Raw genomic sequence first — 23020 nt, 5'->3', positions numbered from 1 at the left:
TGATCGAACCTATTCATTGAATTTTGTGGTGGAAGGGGACGTGCGTTCTGGGGGACGTTTCCGCGTCCTCTACCTCTAGGCGCTTGCTGAACACCACGACCTCTTGTGTTTGAACCACCATTTGCGCGCTGTAACAGAATAGGGCAATTATACTTGAAATGACCCTCTTCCTTGCAATATGAACACTGGTTGGGGCCTACAGGGACACGTGGCTGAGTATACTCCACTCTTTGCGAGTTCCTCTGATACTGTTGAGGCTGCTGAAAATTATTCTGATAGTTATTCTGACCACTATTATTCTGATTACCACCACCACGTGGCGGATATGCTTGCTGTAACAAAACCTTCGTTTTCAACTCCTTAGTCTTCTTTTCTGCTCTATCTTTTTCGTCTTTGTCTCTATTTTCGTAATATTGTGCTGTAGCTAATATCTGTGCTGAAGACGATACTGCCCAAGAACTTTCTGAATCCTTTAACTTTTTACACAACTCTAGAAGCAGATTGTGCACGAATTTATCGACGAACAATCTCTGACCACCTTCAGTGGTCATATCTTGACCACTGTGGTCGACAAATGTCTCTTCAAACCTGGTGAAGAAATCTGACACCATTTCATTTTTCTTCTGCTTACACGCAGACAACTTATCCCAATTTACACGTATTGCAGGCATTATCGTTTTCATGTAATCAACTATTTTACCAGGGAGTTCGGCTATTAAAGGCTCAGGCTTAGCATCACCAATTTGTCGGGCATCTGCAGCAGCAATATTAGCCCACGAGTCACCTAATTCCTGATCATGATCTGTATGACGAATCTTACCCCATAAAGACTGTGGAACAACATTCCCAAATAACATATCGATATCGGCTAAATTCATGATAAATGACCCTGCAGTCTGTGACAACTCTTTATAATACCCTGCAGGATTTTTACGCGGATCAGGTAATGTCTGTTTGAGGGCTAAAACTTCAGCTCGCTTCCATGGGACATGTACCCACACACGCTGAAAGTGTGGCAGAATAGGTGGGTCAACAGTTGTGTCACCCTCTCTCCATTGTGGGGGAACTTCTCTCATGGGGTACTGTCGTGCCTTTTTCCTACCAGATGTACCATGCTCAGATTGTGATCCAGAAATGCTCCCCTTACTCCGATATGATAATAATATCTCAATTGCTCTCTCGACATCGGGACCTACGATCATGCCCTCTCCAAACTTAAACCGTACACGACACAACTCTTGCGGGTTGCATTCCAGATCATTGTCTTCCAAATCCTCGCAGAGGAAAACACACATTTCCTCAAAAACATATCTCTGCGTCGGTGCTTCCCACTGACGGAAGACTTCCATGACAGACTCTACATCATACTTTACAGTATCCATAACCCATTTATGAGCTAAACGATTCAATGAATCTCTCTCTTGATAATCAGGCAGTTGACTTCGCAACTGTCTTCGTCCTGTGTTAGGGGTCGTAGTAGGCGACCCGAAAAGAGGTGAGAAAATATTAGTTACAGTGCTGGCCATTCTCTGTCGAACGGAAGGAGAAACTGAAGGGAGAACAGGTGGAAAAACGGGGTGAGATAAGGCAGAAGTAGAGGCAATAGCAGAGGGAGCATTAGGAGAAATAGAAGGTGCACTAGGCAAAGTCGTAGAAGGCATAGGTGAAGTAGATGTAGTCGGTGGGCCTTGAGGAGGCTGCACCGAAGGAGCAGGAGCCAGCTGAAGAGCAGCTGGTGATTGCTGTAGAGGAGCAGGAGGCAATGCAATCACAGGTTGCGCAACTAAGGGTTGCGGAGGTGCTGTAGGATTCTGTGCATAGGGGGGTGGTGAACTTAATAAATGCGTCATTAATGGATCTTTTTCAAGGTTTTTCGCTGCATCTTGTTTAAGAGGCGGCAAAACTGGATAGCATTTATCTATTGCCATTTTACGTTGCCTGTGCAACTGCTCACTCATCTGTTCTTCTTCATTGTCTTTAAACTGCATAGCAGCTTGCATTACGGAAATACCCCTTTCTCTCTTATTTTTCTTTTCTAATTTAATTTCCTTCTGTTTGGCTTCTTTACGCCATAGGCGAAAAGAGTCAAACATCGCCGGCCGGGCTGTCTTTTTGAAAAGTTTAACTTCGAGGTTATCTAAGATTTCGGTATCAAAGCTACCATATTGGGGCCATTTTAAAACACCATCTTTTCTGGTGTATTTGATCCATACTTCATTGTATGTGATGGGGCCTACTCCGTGTTTGACATATAACTCGTAAGTTGGAGTTCCAACCGGAGGAACCGGACATGAGTCCTCCAATCGGGAGTCCCTATTATTATAACCAAGACAAAACAAATTTCCAAATCTAAGACCAGGCATCTTCGCTCTCTAGTCTAGTTCCAAACTTCAAAGGATTATCGATTACGATATTTCTCGTGAATACACGAGTCCTTCGGCTTTGGTGCTTGCAATTACCAAAATGATCCCAAAGGATACCCAAGACTAAAACCAACTAAGGACTGGGGGACGCTCCACTTATACTTAACTGAGATATCGATGACATCACCAGAAGACTCGTCTTAGTGTTTTGCTCTACCAAACTTCAAGGGTCCAAATCAGGGCGATAGCCAGGGCAGCAGTCCTTCGTAGCCGTCGGGAAGCGGGGAATCTCGCAGCAAAGACCTTCTGACCACGTCGACATGCAGGGGTCGATGAAGTGGTTGGCCGTCCTCCGGAATTTTCACACGAAGCTCCTCACGAACCTCTGGCTGGGCTGGTACCGCTGGAATCGCCCCAAACGTTGGGCGCCAGCTGAGGTTCTGGGTTTTTAAGAACTAGCACAGAACCGGCAACCCAGCGGTGTCAGGGTACACCCAGAGACCTCGAGTCCTTCCTGATTTAGACCACAGAAACTCAGAGTCTTCTAGGTGAAGTCAAGGATCGATTTTATTGGCTGCAACCAAGGTAACAAGTGTCCTAGAAGTACAACACACGGGGAGTATATTCTCAGGAGACTGCTCGAATTCAAAAAACCAGGCTTCTCTTTTTATACAAAATATTCAGCTTCAGGCAAACATTCTTCGAATTTACAGTATACCATTTACAGTTCTTTGTTACAAAGGAAAAAGCAGAGTCATGATGACATGTCCATATTTCATTTCGTCCAGCCCACAACAAATCACTCGGCAAGGCCCAACCTTTCATCAGATATCGGTGGGCCCCCAATAAAACGGGCACCTCCCCATCATAAAGCAAGTGAAGCAAAAAGAGTAGAGACAGATGTGAGCAAGATACGGCAGGTGTGTGTGCGATGAAAAAGGTTTTATGGCCTGTTGAGCCCTGATGCTATCTTGTTCGGCCACTGGGAGAGGAACTGATCTAACAGGTTCGGCCTGGGGCAATGGTTCCAACTTGCACAGGTCATAGGAAAGTCGATTAAGGTGTACGTGTCCTTTTGGGATCGAATTCAGCTGGATTATAAGCCTATGTAAAGGGCAACCCACAAAATGGCTGCCATACATAAAATGGAAGCCGAGGGTTCTGAACGATAATGACGATTTCGAGGTGAAATCGTCACTCGAATATGCTGAAAATGCTTGTACATGGTGTACTCGTCATTCTCGGTCTTTTGATACCAAATTCGTCATGTTTCGACGAAGTTTAATTCTCGAGTCCAGAATTATTTATATGAGTCCAGAATTTTCAGAACCACAACTCAGTGCACTAGACTAGGGTCTGACAAGTAAACTAAATAGCCAAACATGGAACCACTGATTAATACATTCATTTACCATAGGGAGCACTTGCACTGTGGCACTGAAAAGCAGTGGCACAGTGCCCAAGCACCTAACACCAGCAAAAATACATGAGGCAACAGCGAAAATGGAAGGGAGACCCACGCCAATGGTGCCAGGTCCAACAATAACTAAATACCTAAATACAGTGTTCTGCTGAGGCAAGCAGAAAGAATTATGAGGCCTAAATCAGACACAGCCTAATATGGATTACGAATTACAAAATGTAGTCACCCGCGCCAGCTGAAGCTTGCACATTGCAGGGATAGCTCAGTGGGTTGCATAAAATGGATACGAATGATGGACCTAATTTTGTCGCACACTGCTAACCTAATATGGCATAGAACAAGTGCATAACGACAAAAGATTTTTCAAATCTAACAGACACTCTTTTTAGCAGTGGAGGAAAATTATTTTATTAGCGCTATCAGGTAAGGGTCTTTACACTTCTAAGCAGGGGAAAAGTGACGTATTTCATGTCTAGCAAAATGTATTTAATATTAAAAAATGCCCTAGTCTATTTGCATTATATCCTGTATTTCTTGCATCATCATAGCGGAGACTTTATCATTGCATCCAGACAATTTTGGGGTAGGGGTCAGTTTACCAATGCAATAAGTGCAACATGCTGGAAGACAATTACCACAAAGGCAGCACATGAAGACAACTCCTGCAATAGATACTAGAAAAAGAAGTATCTTCCAACCCCAGGATGATATCAGACCCCAAAACCACCCCGTCAAGGATCATGAACCATTGTCTTGATGAATATCGGATGCTATTCTATGTAACTTCTGGATAGCTGAGTATACATTTGGAGTGCGGTCCGGTATGTACACACAGCATCTGCTGCCTATCACATGACAATCTCCTCCCCTTTCTGCAAGGATGACGTCTAACACCATCCGGTTTTGAAGAGCAACAAGACTGGTAGCTTGGAGCTCAGCCATAATGTTTGTTAATATACCTGCTGTAGTTTTGTAGGGAAGGATGGTGAACCAGAATTAGCAGTCCAAAGAGGCTGTTGTATTTTTGAAAAAAATCCTTTATTATTTTCAATCTTTAAAAAGGCCTCAGTACCTGCTGTAGTGTTGATAACACCCTATACAACCCTGGTGAGGCGGTGAATGCTAAGACTGTTATGCATAGGACCCCAGAAAGGCATAATACCCTTCATGGCATCCGTGAATTGCTGTAAAGTAGTACCAGTCTGATCAATGTCTGCTTTATCAATAACTCTCCTTACTTGAGACAAGTAGACACTCCTCGGCTGCAGCCTATGGTCTTTGTGATAGTTGGACAGTTCAATGTAAAGGGGAGGTAAAAGAAAAGAGAGATAACACTGGCCAGACAATCCTCTAGGGAGCCAGGTATAAGCATGTGCTCCACCAACAAAGTATACATTAAGGGGTGTAAGCAAAGCCGGGCTACTAGTAGTGTTCAGTTTATACGTGTAATTACAACTGCTTTGTCCCACTGGAATTTTCCCAGAATCTTCAACACAGGAACTAGCTGCGGTATGAACTAGAGGTACGGGCATAATTTCATTTTCAGAGATATTTCGTGCATGGAAACATTTAAAGTTTTCAGTGACATTGAGTCCTGGAAATCCAGCTTTTTATTTTGCAGCCATGTGACATTTCTGGTATTCTCAAATACATTCATGCAAGCATCTGGAAAGTACCCTCCTTTCCTCCTGTCCCAGGAGTATAACCCTGGTGTACTAATATATACTCTAACGCGGCTTGATAATCAGACTCCGTCATATCCATAGCGTCAGCATGATAATGAATATACACCATAGAAAGCAACTGGAACCATGCCTCACAGCTACCGAAATACGACAAGGGTAAAGACACCAGTAAATAATTCTTATGCATCACAGAGGGGAGTGATTCCCACACCCAGCAATTTGTGGCATTTGTCGTATGGTGTACTTGATGAAGAATTTGCAGGAAAACATTTTCGATATATGTCTGTCTATGTCAGTCCTTGTGCAGGGCCAATGTAATGAACAGGTGTTCTGGTGGAAGCAGGGTAGTTCCTATCAGAGTGTGTGCTGGATTTTTTTCTTCCAAATACCACACTACCCCAAACATTGTAATTAATAGTATGAGAAGGAAGATCACTACTGCTATCTTACTTCTAGTGGACCAGCTAGACAAACCAGGACTAGTCTGCCCTAGCGGTGGGGCCGCTAAGGGCTGTTCCTCCTCCATGACAGCATGGCCAAATGGGTACATGTGAAGAGCCTTATCTATTGGAGCCACAAAATACAACCTAGTTTGACTTACCCTACGCTGTCGCAGGCACCTCAGACCTTGTAGCTACACCCTATTCTCAAGTCCTTCCCTAAACCTTTGACTGTCCCTCTGGTGCACTGTCCCTCTGCCGGGGGCGTAAGTTGTACCTGGCCACTCCAGGCACTGTGTTGTCAACAAAAAGAGCCTGAAGCTCAGGGTCAGCAGGGGACTGGGGCTCAACTGCCGCCGAAAGAGATGGGATCTCTGGAGATATCGCTTCCTGCAATACGTTTTCAGTCTCCTTCTCTGACTGCACCCATGGCATCAGCAAAAGGAACAAAGCAAGGCACCTTCTCCCCTTCTTGGTCACCAACACCTTCAAGGACCCACTTGTCGCATGGAAGTGGGAGAGGAACCTTCTTGACTTACGTCCCACGCACCCAGTGCTTTCGACCGTCAAGCTTCACCGCAGTTCGAATAGCAAGGAGGACCAACAGGTAGCCCTTCCAAAGAGGTTCCAGGAAGCTCTACCCCTGAAAAGTCTTGATGAGGACGTAGTCTCTGGCTGTAGCTGATGCCCGGGCCCCTCTGGTACTGGCCACAGTGTGTTCTGAATCTGTTGATGAGTAGAGCGAAGATCTTTAGTTAACTCATACAGATAACCCACAAGCAGGGGGTACTCTATCTCAGAGAAACGCGTGGGCCTTGGAACGCCCCAGACTTTGGCAAGGCGACCAAAAACCACTTCATACGGGTACAACCCTGTTCTAGAATGCGCTGTCACCCTGGTAGATAACAAAGCCAAAGGTAGAGCATCTGGCCACCTCAATCCAGTGCTTTCCTATATCTTTGCTAACTTCAGCTTGAGAATACCACTGTATTTCTCAACCATACTTGCATGAAACTTCTGTTTAATATGCAGACCCTCACACACTAATTTAATGACCTTTGAATTGAAGTGACTTCCGTTGTCACTCCAGATCAAACGTGGCAATCCAAAGCTGGGGAAGAACTCTTTAAGGAGTGACTTCGCCGTACCACAGCTGCATTCTCTTTAGTTGAGTAAGCTTCAATCCATTTACTAAATGCACAAATCATGACCAGCATGTACTTCAAATTGTTCACTTGTTCCTTTTCAACGAAATCCATCGGGAGAACCTCCAAAGGGAAGGAAGGCGGTGCAAAGTTACCTGAGTGTGTAGTAGTGCCTTTCCCAGGATTATGTGTCATACAAATAATACAGTGTTTCACTAGATGTGTGGCTACCTTCAATATATTGTCATTTTGCCATACTGGGTCCAGCAGCTTACATATTCCTTTGGCACTAATGTGTGCTGGTCAGTGGGCCATGGTAACCACAGGGCGCACATAGGCATTAGGCAACATCCATCTCTGTTTCTCAGACTTGTCAGTCCAGCACCCATCCTCATCCAGACGCCCCATACTCTCCTGCCATATTGCCAATTTGTCTAGGGTCACCTCACCCTGTATTTCTCTGACATTTTCTAATGTGCCCTTGAACATTCCATTGTCTGGGACCCACCTAGCAGGACCTGCCACAAACATCTTTTTCATCTTTGATCTAGCTGTCTCCTTAGCCATTTGATCTGCAAACGCATTTCCCCTCCCAACATCATCGTTATTGCATTGTGGGCACTACATTTGATTATGGCTAGTTTATCGGGAAGGGTGAGAGCTGAGAAGAGTCTATGTATCAATGGGCCATTCTGTATTCGTAACCTGTGTGAGGTCAAAAACCCTCTCTACGGCCAGAGGCACCCAAAATTATGGGCGACCCCAAAGGCGTACTGGCTGTCAGTATAAATATTGACAGTCAGACCTTCACTCAACTCACAAGCCTGAAGAAGGGCAACCAATTCTGCAGCTTGGACTGATTGATATGGGACTCAGGATGTGCCAACTACAATGTGTAATGTTGTAATAGTTCTTGCTGCGGTGGTGGCATCTGGTAGTTTGAAACAAGAGCCATCGACATATAGTTCCCCTTGGAGTTCAGATAAGGGAACATCAGTTAGGTCTACCCGTCCCTTTGTCTCTTCCTCTGTTCTATGCACACAATCATGTGCATGTGTGTCATTACTCTTGGAAGGGAGGGGTAGTAACGTGGCTGGGTTCAGAGTAGCCAATTGTTTGAGGGTAATGTGCGGAGCAAACAAGGTCAGCTCATATCCAGTCAGACGTGCACTAGTAAGGTGCTGTGTCTTTGTCTTATTCAAAAGCGCCTCCCCAGCATGAGGTACCATGAGATGAGTATCAAGGATGAGCCCCGCCGATTGTCGGATAGAAACTGCTGCCGCCGCTGCAACTCTCAGGCAGCTCAGTAGGGCTCTCGCGACCTTACCCAGAATAGCAGAAAAGTAAGCGCAGGGTCTCTGCTTACCACCAAAACCCTGTGTTAGAACAGAAAGCACGCAACCATCAGCCTCGTGTATGTAAAGCACAAAAAGCTTCTGGTAATCAGGAGTACCAAGCAAGGGGCAGAACAAAGCGCAACCTTTAATTGCTCAAAAGCTTGCTGGCATGCAGATGTCCAAGGCAGGGGTTTGTGCACGTCTTTAGTAGTCAGGTGATGGAGGGGTTTCGTTAGTAAGGAATAATTGTTGATCCATTGGCGACAATATGAGGTTATACCAATAAATGCACACACGTCACATTGGGTCTTAGGAACAGGCATGCTAGTGACAGCAACTATGCATTCAGGCGTTAGTCTGCGACCCTCCTTCGACAGTAGGTGACCTAAATAGGTGACATCCTGTCGACAATATTGATATTTGGAAAGCGACACTTCATGTCCATGATGCGCTAAATGCAACAGCAATTTAACTGTGGCATCTTTACAACCATCCCCACTATCATAAGCCACAAGGAGGTCGTCAACGTACTGCAATTGCACATTACCAGAAAAGAACTTTGCAGGCTGGTGAATCATTATAAATATTGAGGTAATGTCTGGAATTACAGGATATTGGGGCACTATTATTTTGTTGACCTCCCGGAGGTCGATCACAAAATGATAGACATCAGGATGAGCATCATAAGAGTTCAAGGGTGCTTTCTTCAGAATAGGAAGGATAGGGCTATTACACACATTCACTTCTGTCTCCTCAACTACACCAGACTTAATCAGATCCTGTATTATTTGCAGTAAAGCCTTTTCACCTGCTTGCGAAATGTTATACTGGGAAATACGTGGCAATACAGCATTTTCTTTAATCTGAATAGAGACCGGCAGGATCTGAAGCAACCCCACATCCATATCTCCTATAGCCCCTAGTGTGCGTGGCACACTTTCAAACTCTAGGAATAGCGGCACCGGAGGCCGAAGACTAAGACATCAGAACAGTAGGATATATCCGTTCGGGGGCATAAGGAGGTGGGGGTCGAGAATCCAGTAATTCTTCCACAAAACATCACCTTCCTCTCTCACAACATAACACTTATCACTCTGCAATCAAAACTTCCTGTCTGCACATTCTATGCATTTCTCTATCTTTTCTCTATCATAGGCTACTGCTTTCTGCTCTATTGTTTGTGTCGGTCTCTTCCGGGCCTCCTTTTCTGTTCTCATCCGTCGTTGCTTCTCTTCCTTCTATCATACCCTCAAATAATTACACATCAACAGTCTGCTCCTTTTGGCAAACAATTTGTCCTGCAAAAAAATCAACTTTTGCTCATCAAATGTGCTGGTAAGAGGCCACTGTAAACCTGCATTGCCCCTTGTATATTTATTCCACAATGTGCTAAACATAAAAGGGCCAATGCCTCGCTTGACGTACACATAAAAATTCGGGGTACCATTTAGAGACGCAGGCTGTCTCTTTTCCAACCGGGCCTCAACGAAACAACACCGACATCCAAAACACCCCAACTTACTTAGACAAGGCATCTCAATATAGACACATGCGCTGTCACCAATGGATAAATAAACCACCAATCAACAGAACTGTTTTCAAGAATCAAACCAAAGCAGTCCAAGAACTGCACCTTAGAGTCCGCAGACTGCACCAAGTTCAAGAAGACAGGCTCCAGCCCCAGACCTTTTAAGAGTAAGCCGAATTTCCAGTTGGCCTGGCAGATTGTTCGCAAACAGCCCCGGACCTTTCCAAGAGTAGATCGAATTTCCAGTTGGCCCCGTAGACTGTTTGCAAACACTCTGGGGCCGATTCCGGTTGGAAAGGGCTCCGAACCATGTTTGGAGCCCTTACGACCGAATCGGAATGTGGCGGACGGATTCCTTTCCGACCGAGCCATTCCGATGGGCTTGGTCGGAAAGGAATCCAACTTGGATTTCTGGATGGCCTACGACGGGCTCGGAGAGTACTCTTTACGACCGAGGGAGTATGATGGCAGTTTTTCACTGCCTTTTCGTGCTGGTGTGTCCGGCACAAAATATATTTATTCCACAATGTGCTAAAAATAATAGGGCCAATGCCACGCTTGACGTACACATCAAAATTCGTGGTACCCTCTGGAGACGCAGGCTGCCTCTATTCCAACCGAACCTCAACGGAACAACATTGACATCCAAAACACCCCAACTTACTTAGACAAGGCATCTTAATATAAGACACATGCGCTGTCTTCAACTGATAAATATACCACCAATCAACAGAACTGTTTTCAAGAATCAAACCAAAGCAGTCCAAGAACAGCACCTTAAAGTCCGCAGACTGCACCAAGTTGGTGGCCTGGGGGCACATATGGTGCCTCTCCGTTGATCCCTGCACCCGGTGGCAGGCACCTTGGGGTGCCGGCCACAGGGTGCAGGGATGAACTGCACCCCTGCATTTCACAATGGAGGCATGCATTCCGCTCGGAATGCATGCTCCCATTGTGAAGCATCCGAGTGCGACCGAACAGGGTTAGGTCACATCGTACTTGCAGGGCTGTAACCGACCAGAGCAGGTCAGTCGGTTACGGCTCCTGACCAATGTCCGACGGACTCAGGTCCGTGCAAGATCGGAATAGGCCCCTCTGTGTCTTTTAAAGGGTCTGCAAACCCACCAAATTCAAACCAAGACAGTCCAGAGACTGTACCAAGACACAGGCCGTAGGCTCGTGCTGTTCAATGCAGTCAGAAAACTGCATCAAGACAGTCCGAGGACTGCACCAGGACACAGCCCCTAGTGCTCGTGCAGTTAAAGCATGGTGCCACATTTTTCCAAGAATCAAATCACTCACCTGGTGCACTCAGGTTGAGTCAAGTTATTTCTCCACTGCCGACTCTTTGGACCAAATGGTCAACTACAAGGTTTTGCCTTCTCAGGACCCCAGCCTGTGACCACTAGATGAGGAGCCGCCCGATCAGACAAGCGGGACAGCCAAGAGAACCGGGCTCTTATCGTATGGGGATCCCCGATCCAACTGCCCAACCGACACAACCCCGACCCCACAACTCGATTGCGGGCGAGTTGGGTCACCTTGTGGTATCCCTGTTCAGGGGCCATCTGAAGGAAGTGACCCGAAAAGGGCCACCCAGGTCATCTACAACCACCTAATTGCCTTCCGTGCAAATGAAGAGTCGGGCAGACAGTGAAGAAAATACAAACAAATATTTATTATTAATACTCTGCAGAGGAGTCCAATCTGACATGCACCCTAAGATGTCTGCCGAGGGACTGACCCCCCAACAGTTTGTAACGCATAACCATTCCTCCAAGAACCCCACAAAACCACGCCCATAGTGGAAAGTTACCGGCTTATGCCGAACATGAACAAAGGAGGCACAGAAGGATGGACTACCACCTGCTAGATGGGTACACGTTATCACTATCTCAAGGTTGCCTTGCTGAGGCTTGGAATCTCCTAACGTGGGAGCAAAGTTACACAAAGAGATAGGCATGCGAGGGCAGAATGGCCTATTCATTAGTAAGTTGGAATCCAACCTTGAACAGAAAAATAAAATAATAACTGAATACAATGTTCTGCTGGGGCAAGCAGTAAGAATAATGAGGCCTAGTTCAGACAGAGCCTAATATGGATTACGAAATGCAAAATGGAGTCACAAGCTCCAACTGAAGCTTACACATTGCAAGGATAGCTCAGTGGGTTGCATAAAATGGATATGAATGATGGATCTAATTTAGTCGCACACTGATAACCTAATATAGCATAGAACAAGTGTATAACGACAAAAGATTTTTCAAACCTAACACTGCTGAATGTTCTTGGGCTTGGGAGAAAGGTATACAGAGGACTGAAGGTGTTGTTTGGGGGCTGGTGTCTTTCTTCTTTCCTTGCTGCCCTACCAGAGTGCTTTCTCAGCAACGTGCCCACCACCTGGCCTTTCACACGCCAATCAATGCACTTCAGGGCCCTGAAAGGTCCCAGCAGTTACTTCTCCCGTGGAACTCAGCAGAATTCGACGGAGTTCTACAGTAACTCCGCGGAATTTCGCAGAGTTCAGCTCTAGAAGCTCCACCCAGCACTATTAAATTCAATTTTTGCAATTAGCAATGGGCTCTATGAAAGGAATTCTGCAATCTGCAGCACTTAATATGACATGCATCTGTCTAGTTTGACCACATCACCACTATTATAAACGAGCTACATTGGCTTCCACTTCAAGACCGTCTGCATCGCAATCAGGGACCCCGAGAAACTGTGGTGTTTAATAGCTGGCCAAGGAATTGACTACCCCTCAGGGTGATTAGCGCCCTCGACAAATACTGATTGATTGATTGATACCTCCGTTTAAGAGCACCAAACCAGACGCCACAACATCACCAAACAGAATACAAAAAAAATGAAAAAAAGATAAGAAAAACATAACACTGGCCTACGGGTATTGTTCTTCACCAGTGCTGGGTGTGAAGGAGGTCTGTTCACTCTTGAATATTTGCCTTCTAAACCACACAGTTGCTGGACTATACCACATACTGTTGGAGGAAGCACTTGTCTCTTTCTCTCTAGTTGAGGAGCCCCACAAATACGACATTGGGTTTATATTACATTCTGCACACTGAGTGACTGAAATTCTGTACTGTACCTCTGATAATATGTGCGTGTTTTCTATTTGCTGGTACGGCATCGTGTACTGTGAGCACAGAGCCACTTAATGCCAATAAAGAATTTTTGCAACAAAAAATGCCTTCTCCAGATATGCTTCCATGAACTGGACCAACATACTCATTGACAAACACCCTTTCTGCGGTCCATGAGTCATGCAGGGGCTACTGGCTTCTCCTGATGTCCGGCGCCCAACCTATTATGGATCTGTGCAACTTGGCCATGTACCCCTTCTGCACTTGACTCTCACTGGTAACTGGGACAAGCAGTCAAAGGCTTCCTTGGGAAGGAAATGTAGATTAGGGGTTGCAGAACTTGCATAATTCAGTGTTGCGTAATCATTTGGAACAAACATTTTTGCAAGATTATGCATAATTACACAAGAAGAGGAATTCTGCATTTAGCACTATTTCTTTACACAAAAATGCCCACTTGCATCCACAATGGGCTCAAGAATGCATTTTGCACTAAGAAATAGTGCTAAATGTAACAGAGTGCAAATAGCAAGTGCGAGCAGCCACTTGCATTTGCTAAATATGCCCTTGGGGTAGGATTTTCACTCAACTTACCCCCACACACATAGCACTATTTACTTATTGCAAAATTCCTCTCTCATATTCAAAATGGACCTAAGAAGGCATTTTGCTCTACAAATAGTGCTAAATGTGTTGTTGGGTAGAATTTTCCTCCAACTTACTCCCAACTTCTAGTGTTATTTTCTGAGTGCAAAATTCATCCTTGCACCCAAAATGGATGAGAGGATCCATTTTGTGTTAAGAGAGAGTGTTAAATGCAGCAAAATACAAATAGGGAGGGCAAGCAGCTGCCCGCAGTCGCTAAATATGCTCCCACAGTAGGATTGTTCCCCACAAATTACTCTTAATTACATGAACAGGCATAATAATAGACATCACTTTATTGCATGCTCCACCACCAATGGTGATGAAAAAGTATAACGAGGTGATTACATTTTAGAAATTTTTAATATCTCGTAAAGATATTGATTGGTCTAAGACTGACAGAACAACCCACCAGTCCAAGGAAAGAGTACATGCTTATTATGAGAGACTGTTGCAGGCATTTAAACAATATATTGGGAAAGAGACAATTGAGTCTAAAGACATGGTATATTTTGTGTACAGGTTTGAGATTAGTTTGATGATTCAACAGCACTTGATTTGTTGGCAGAATAAACCCATTGACAAGATATTGATATATGCAAATTATTGTAGCAATGAATTGGAGATGAAATTGAACAAAAATCTAATGGTGGCACAAATGAAAGCTGCCCAGCAAGGTCTGAATCAACAGTTTGTTTGGAATGTTGGTCCAATGCAGGGAGTGTATCAACAGGGAACCCCTGTGATGCAAGGTGGAAATTGGTTTCAACCTCAAGGAAGGGGTCATGGTGTTCCAATTGATCTGAGTACTGGGACTGATTTGACGACTTTGAAAAAGTCGAATCTTTACCACGTTTGCGGAAAGTTGGGACAATGGAAGCAGGAGTGACATTTCAATGCTAGCAACATGGCAAATGGGAATCAGGTTCAGAATGGTGGATTTGTGCAATCTCAAGGTAATAATATGGCTCTACTGTGTGAACAGGAGATGTTCCCAGCCTACCCTTTCAGAAAATAAAATACAAGTTGTAGAAGTTGCCAAAAAACAAATGACAAACTCTATTTCAGGAGCAGTACCTGTCAAAATAGGGTCCTTTGTGGAGAATCACTGATTTGTGGTGTGTGATGTGAGTCCATACGGTACTCCAAATGACATCGAATTCCCGACTCATGACGAAGACATTGTATTCGAAAGGGCTTATTTACAAACCCCTTGCGCCACTTTTGATTCATCTTTCCCATGTTAAAAATAACGCAAAAGTGGCGCAAGAAGCTGGTCAATAAGCCCCGAACTTTTTAACCAGCGGACAAGGATCTGACTTTGCCCCCTGTTGACAAAAGATGATTTTCCCCCAGAGCATAGAGACACAGTGTTACCTGAAGTCTGGGACTTTCAGGGAAATATAAAGGCCTCATAAAGGGTGTTGACCCTGTCTGCATAACAGTGAAACCTAATGGTGAGTACCCAAGAATCCCAACAATATAATCTGACCCCTGAACCTGTTGCTGGGATTATTCCTGTGATTGACTCAATGATTGAGCAAGGTATTCTGAAAGAGCTTATGGAGAGTCCATGTAACTCACCCATCATGGGTTTACAGAAACCCAATGGCAAATATTGCTTTTTCCAACACCTGCCAAAGGTCAACTCTATTATTGTCCCTTGACCTGTGGTGCCGAATCCAGCTGTGATTTTGTTTCAGATTCCATGTGAGTCCGAGTGGTTCCTTTTCATTGACTTACGCCAAGCCTTCTTCTCCATACCATTGCATGAGGAAAGCCTTTTCTTCTTCGCATTTTGCTTTGGCAGTTGTGTTTTTGCATAATGCTGAGCCCCACAAGGGTACACGGAGAGTCCGTCCATGTACAACTAGGTTCTTAAGGAGAATCTGAAGTCCTTGGTAGTGCCCTATCACTCAGTTCTGATCCAATACATTAATGACCTATTGGTAAAATAAAATACTCAAGAGGCTTGCAAATGAGACATGTGTGCTCCGTTGAACCACTTGGCTGAGAATGCACATAAAGTGTGCACAGCCAAACTGCAGTACTGTCAGAAAGAAGTCCTTTACTTAGGACTTCATATTTAGAAAGGAGCAATACATTTGTCAAAAGAGACATTTTCAGCAATTCTGAAAATTAATTTGCCAACTACCCAGAAAGAAGTCAGGATGTTTGTGGCAATGGTGAGCTACTGTCGACATTAGATTCCCAACTTTTCCATAGTGGCAAACCTTTTGCAGAGGATGACACACAGCAACGTGTCCGATTCGGTACCATGGGACGAGAGCTGCATGCATGCCTTTCCAGAGCTGAGAGAATGTCTCTACCATTGCCCAGCACTGGGAATGCCTTATTATAACAAATGTTTTGCTTTGTTTTGCAGAGAGAGGGAAGGCTGAGCTCTCTCAGTGCTAACTCAGATGCACTGGACTGCTCGCAAACCCATTGCATATTTTTCAGCCACACTTGATCCAGTAGTTGCTGCTTTGCCCCGCTGTCTCAAAGCTATGGCATCCACAGGTGTCAGTGCAGAGCGGTGATGAGCATTTTTATGGGTCACCCCTTGACAGTCTTCCTTCCTCATTCCGTGGAAGTATTGTTAACTCGCACCAGAAACCAACACCTTATCAACAGTAGTCACACAAGTCATACTTGGTGTGGATAATGTCACCCTTAGGCGATGTACTACACTTAACCCTGCTACACTCTTGCCCCTACCTGGAAATTATATTACTGAAGGTGAAGTTGAGTATGACTGTCTTGATTCTAATGAACTATGCACTAAGCCAAGAACTGAAATACAAGATGTGCCACTACCTGAATCAGATAATGTAATGTTTGTTGATGGCTCCTGCTTCGAGACCATGAAGGAATCCTAAGAGCTGCCTATTCAGTCTGAACTGTCTCAGGTGTGGTTGAAGCCTCCTGGCTTCAAGGAGTATTTTCTGCACAAGTGGCTGAATTGATTGCTCTTGCTAGGGCATGCTGTATTTCAGACTAGCTGAGAGTGACCATTTTCACTGATAGTCAGTACGGCTTTGGTGTTGTTCATGACTTTGGATAGTTATGGTCTCAGAGCAGATGTATGACCACTTTGGGGTAGGCATTACAACTGCCTTCCCAGATTGTGGTTGTGAAGTACACTGCACACCGTAATGGCACTGATTATGTTATTGTGGGCAACAGATATTTGAATTAGACCTCTATATATTGTGCCCTGAATGCTTGTACCTTTGATGGGGAATATCAGAAGGTATGCCAGGATGAAACAAATTGCAATCTGTTGTTAACTATGGTTGGGCCGAACTCGCTGAGTTTTACTCCGTAGAATTCCACAGAGTTACATAAAAACTCCAAGAGATTCTGTGGAATTCTGCCCACCCCTATCAGCAGTGCACATTAATATAATTAGTTAATTTACAAACACATCAGCTATTAATATCTATCACGGGGGACACTCAAATGCAATGCACCTGTGCATGTTGGATGATAGAAGCCACAAACCCACCCCTGGGTGTCATGCAGGAATTTACCGTAATTCAACAAGTGAAAGAAACATTGAATAAAGTGCCCCTTGTTGCAGCTGTAAAGCATTTAGAAGAACGAGGGTTTCTTAACTTATGGCATGAGGTGTTCAGAGTCCACGCTTGGAGAAAGATACCAGAAAGAGACCAGGCGCAGCGTTCGTTTTTTAAAGCAGAAATGAGTGCGGCTTCTAAGTTATGTTATGCCATAACCTGATGTGTCCTGTGTTTCTTTGCCGCTTGCCTTCATCCGGGTGCTTTTCAGGGTGTGGGGCATCATTCTTTCTTTATATTAGCATGGTAAACATAAGAAAAATGTTGTGTGTAAAATGTTAAAATGACTTGCAGATTTATCTATGCAACTTGAGACTACATGGGCAGAAGGCGATAATTACACTGGTAGGGCGAGAACAGACCCAGAAGCAAAAAATTAAACGTTTAATCTTCTTGGTATTTGTAAACCACTCACGTACATACTTCAGGGTCAATTCACAGAACTAACTTAAGACAACATCCTAAATTTACTACCATTTTGGTATTCACAGAAGGCACTTACTCATTTTAGTATTCACAGAAGGCACTTACTCATTATGGTATTCACAGAAGGCCTTCTGTGAATACCAAAATGAGTAACTTACTCATTTTGAGTAACTTACTCATTTTGGTAGTCACAGAAGGCACTTACTCATTGATGAGTAAGTGCCTTCTGTGAATACCAAAATGAGTAAGTACCTTTTGTGAAAACCAAAATGAGTAAGTGCCTTCTGTGAATACCAAAATGGTAGTAAGTTTAGGATTTTGTCTTAAGTTAGTTCTGTGAATCGAGCCCTTTAAACCAAAAATTACTGCTCCACCCATAGGCTAACTTGTATTCTCTCTGTAAAAGTCCTAGAGGCAATTCAGTTATGCTAAGAAGTCTCCAGAAAATAATAAACATACAAAAATGATGATTCAGTGAGCTGTGGTATGATTAATAGTCAAATCTGGTACCTGTTAATGTAAAAGCAGATCCATATTGTGTACACTCACAGTATGTGTACTGCATTCGCAAGTCACCTCGCCCCTTCATCTGACCGACCATCGCTTAAATAAAATGGGCATCATTGAGATGGTTAAAAAATGCATGTTCAACAGACCTCAAAAGCCATGGCTCCTTCCCAGTGCAAGTGAAACACCATCTTGTAAATGACTATAGCAAACTCAATGCACAACGTGTCTTCCAGGGAGACCAAGGCTCAAACAGAGCAACACCTTAAAATACCCCAATGGACACAGTAATAATGCAATGCTATCTGTACAGGCAGAATTAAGGATAACCACTTTTTTTTAATTCACTCATCATTCAAGGAACACAAGCTTTTAGATAACACATTCTTAATCAAAGTTATTCTTGCAGTGTATGATTTCAGAAAACAGGCGTAAAAAAGAATGGGCTGCAATCTGTTCTGAGGCTGCTATACAGTGGACCGCTAAGTTTATACATTTCAGCGATGTTTATTTACAGCTCTGTGAAAAGGCATACCCGGGTTAGGTAGAAACCAAGACGTTCTGCATTCAATTACTTACAGGATCTCACATTCCTTTTCATTACCAGTTTGATAAACACAGATGGTTTCAAAGTGGCTCGAATTGCCCATCTAAAGTCAGGCAAGTAACTGGGAATAAACACAGTTTGCTTCTAGCGAAATAGAAACAGGAAAAAAACATTCCTGATGCTGATGGAGGTGTTTTATCAATAGGGAACGCAACATAGCAGTCCGAGTAGGACTACCAACAAGGAATGAAATGTACACGTTCACAGCAGGTAAACTGCTTCTACAGCTCAGAACTGTCTGGGTAGAGTCTCTGTCTGCTCTGTCCATGTTTGTGTTCAGTGGATCACGGCATACCTGCCCCTGTGTAAGCCACGCGCCTCTGTAGGTTCACATGACAACTCTGTAGCTGAGTTCTCCCATTGCTGGGGAAGCAGCGTCTGTACTTCTGGATTGGGCAGGTTGGGGCACACTTTTGCTTGGATTTATCGTCTTTGACTCAGAGTTGCTTCTTTGTACTCTATGTAATCCTGGCGAGCTACAGCAATAATGCTTTGTTAGTTGCCAAGGTTACCCAAGAGTCAGCTATGAGCCTTTAGAAGCAAGTTCCATACAACAAATGCTAAAACATGTACAGCAAGAGCTGCAAATTGGACCCAACACATTCATGTGACTCCACAGGGGCCCGCTGTCACTGTACAAAAATATACTCTTGGGGAAGATCCAGAAGCTTTCTTCAATATCTATGTCCTGGCTGTGCAAGTTAGTAATTCCCCCCTCCACACCGGCATCCAAGAGAAGGCACTGGAGTGGATCATCTCGTTCCTCGCCGGAAGAACACAGAGAGTCCGCCTCCCCCCGTTTCGATCTGAGGCCACCGAAGTCATCTGCGGCGTCCCGCAAGGATCTTCACTCAGCCCATCTCTCTTCAACGTCTACATGAGACCTCTTGCTGCCATCGCACGCCAACACAACCTCAACATCATCTCCTACGCCGACGACACCCAGCTGATCCTCTCCCTCACCAGAGACCCAGACACCGCCAGAACCAGCCTACATGAAGGGATGAAAGACGTCGCCGAGTGGATGAAGAACAGCCACCTGAAACTGAACTCAGACAAGACCAAGACGGAAGTCCTCATCCTGGGACCATCACCCTCCGCCTGGGACGACTCATGGTGGCCCCCAGCCCTGGGCACCGCTCCCAAGCCAACAGACCACGCACGCAACCTAGGCTTCATCCTGGACTCCTCCCTCTCGATGACCAGACAAGTCAACGCCGTCTCCTATTCATGCTTCCACACCCTTCGCATGCTTCGCAAGATCTTCCGATGGATCCCGACCGAAACCAGGAAGACGGTCACCCAGGCCCTCGTAACCAGCCGACTGGACTACGGAAACACCCTCTACGCCGGAACCACAGCCAAGCTACAGAAAAGACTCCAACGCATCCAGAACGCCTCCGCCCGACTCATCCTGGACATCCCCCGATGCAGCCACATCTCCGGCCACCTGAGGGACCTGCACTGGCTCCCCGTCAACAAGAGGATCACGTTCAGGCTCCTCACCCACGCACACAAGTCTCTCCACGACCTGGGCCTCAAGTACCTCAACGACCGCCTGACCTTCTACACGCCCACCCGCCAGCTACGGTCCACCAACCTCACCCTCGCCGCCGTACCACGCATCCGAAGAGCCACCGTCGGAGGCAGATCCTTCTCCTACCTGGCGGCCAAGACATGGAACTCCCTCCCCACCCACCTTCGGCTGACCCAGGACCACCTCGCCTTCAGGAGACAACTCAAGACCTGGCTGTTCGAGCAGTAACGGACTCCCTCCCCCAAGCACCTTGAGACCCTTCCGGGTGAGTAGTGCGCTATACAAGTGTTATGATTGATTGATTGATTGATTCTGTGTTTCAAGAGTGACGTGGAATTACTAAATTCCTCCCATTTCCCTGGCGGAATTAATAATTCCTCCTCACCTTATTTTTAACTACACTTGATACATGGGAAGAAGTTAAGAGGTTAGAAGAAGTGTCAAAAGCAGAACAACAAGACTGGATTAGAGCAGGTTGTGGTAAACTGTTATCAGTAGGAAGTGGTGTTTGAGGTGCACTTGTAGATCTAAACTCCTCTACAGGAAAAGGATGGGGCAAACCCAATATTACAGGCAAAGCAATGAGTACTAATGTCACAACGGCAAATACTCTTACACATAAGCATCTGCATCGACCAGTATTAGGTCTAGGCTCCATGAGTTCTCTGAGGTTAGACCGTTTAAGTTTAAGATTTCAGTACAGTCTTTCCAATTTGTTTACTCTTACACAAACAACAAAGCAAACTCCAAGTGTCTTTCTAGCACAAATTATGCAAATGATCTTCATGAGACTTCCTTAGCCTTACTCCATGTTCTTCTAAGTGACCACCTTATGCTCCTCTGGCAGACTCGGTCTTGGTACGCTTCTTGGTAGTTTGGGCAAAATCTATGAAGTTCTCTATAATAAATGCTACTTGTAGACATAGGTGCTTATGTGTAGGAGTATTTGTCGTTGTGACATTAGTATTCATTGCTTTGCTTGTAATATTGAGTTTGCTCCACCCTTTTCCTGTAGAGGAGCTCAGATCTACAAGTGCACCTCAAACACCACTTCCGACTGATAACAGTTTACCTGCAATAGATGAAAAAGACTTACATGTAAATAAATTTAGAGGAGACTGTTTTGGTTGACACTATGGATGCTAGGGATTGTTACATTTGCAAGCAATTACCTGCATTGGTTGCTGAGGGAATAAGATAGCATCATCTCCCCTTGGTAATTGGTGTTACCTATAGTGTATTGCTGAGCTTATTTTATGCAAAGGGTCATCTTTAATATTATTACTCGAGCCATGGCTTAGTGTTTTCAGATGTTCCTGGGTTGAAGCATTTAAATATTCAGCTTGATACTAAAACCGCAGAGATAGTGGGACATTTCTTAAGATCCTTCATGACATTAGATAGAGCATATGTGCATAGACAAAACGTGTTCCTTAACAGGCATAGAAAAGAAATTCCTAGATTCAGTAGAAGACAAACAAAGAGATGTATTGACTAAAGCAGCAAATCATTCAAAGGTACCTCAATGGACTAAAGAGGAAAGTGAGCATAGGTTAGTGAGAAATGTAACACCCTTAGCTCTAGAATGGCACCATAAAGAGAAATTATGGATATTAATTAGAAAATGCACTACAGGCACAAATTATGAGGGAAACAGCAAATGTGACCATACATTTTAAGTTCGTGGGAATTTTGGATTATATTTAGATGGAGCAGATCCTGTTTTTCCTAGAGTTGTTTGTTTATATTTGTGGAAAGAATGCATTTTACAGGTTGCTCAAGAGATGGTATGGAAAGTTACCCATGGATAGTTTTCCAAAAAATATATCATGTGGAACAACTTGATGGTCCAACAAGGGGAGAACATTTGAGAACTAAGGGCCGGATGTAGGTAGGCTTTTACCGGTCGGTAACGGCCGAAAATACCGATTTTCGGCCGTTTACCGACCGGTATTGAACGATCCATATGTAGGTGATAGAAAATAGGCCGATTCGGTAAATTTACCGAATCGGTAAACTTACCGATCGGTAAAATACCGAATCGGTAATTAAGAATAGTTAAAATTGAAGATTGAGATGTAGGGAGGCTCTGAAATACCGAATTTGCACCAAAATCGGTATTTAAGAGTCGGTATTTACCATGGATTCAAATCAGGTGGTAACCAGGTGCAGCCAAAATGCAATTCTGTTTGCACAATGGCGGCATTTTATGTCATTGCAAGACGGCTACGGCTACAGGAGGAAGGAGAGAGGGAATGGCTGAGACAGGAGCAGGTTTACAGGCAGAGGGTGACCCTGTTCATGCTCACAGAGGAAGAGATACTGCAAAGGTATAGGTTGGCTCCAGACACCATCTTGGAGCTCATCAGGGACCTAAAACCACTGTTGGAGCACCCCACCCCAAGGGCACATGCAATCCCAACACATGTACAGGTGCTGTGCAGCATCCACCTGCTGGCGTCAGGGAGCTACCAGAGCGTGGTTGCTGCGGTGGGAGGGGTGAGCCAGAGCAGCCTCTCAAGGTTTTTTCACAATTTCCTTGACGCCATGTTGCATAGGATGGAGCATTACATTTCTTTTCCATCCACCCATGCTGAACTGATTCAAACCAAATCTGACTTCTACCAGATGGCAAGATTTCCCCATATCATCGGATGCATTGATGGCACGCACATCCCCATTTGTCCCCCTG

The sequence above is a fragment of the Lissotriton helveticus genome, chromosome 7 (genome assembly GCF_964261635.1).
Source record: "Lissotriton helveticus chromosome 7, aLisHel1.1, whole genome shotgun sequence".
In the NCBI taxonomy this organism is placed as follows: Eukaryota; Metazoa; Chordata; class Amphibia; order Caudata; family Salamandridae; genus Lissotriton; species Lissotriton helveticus.
Note: the sequence above shows the minus strand (reverse complement) of the source record.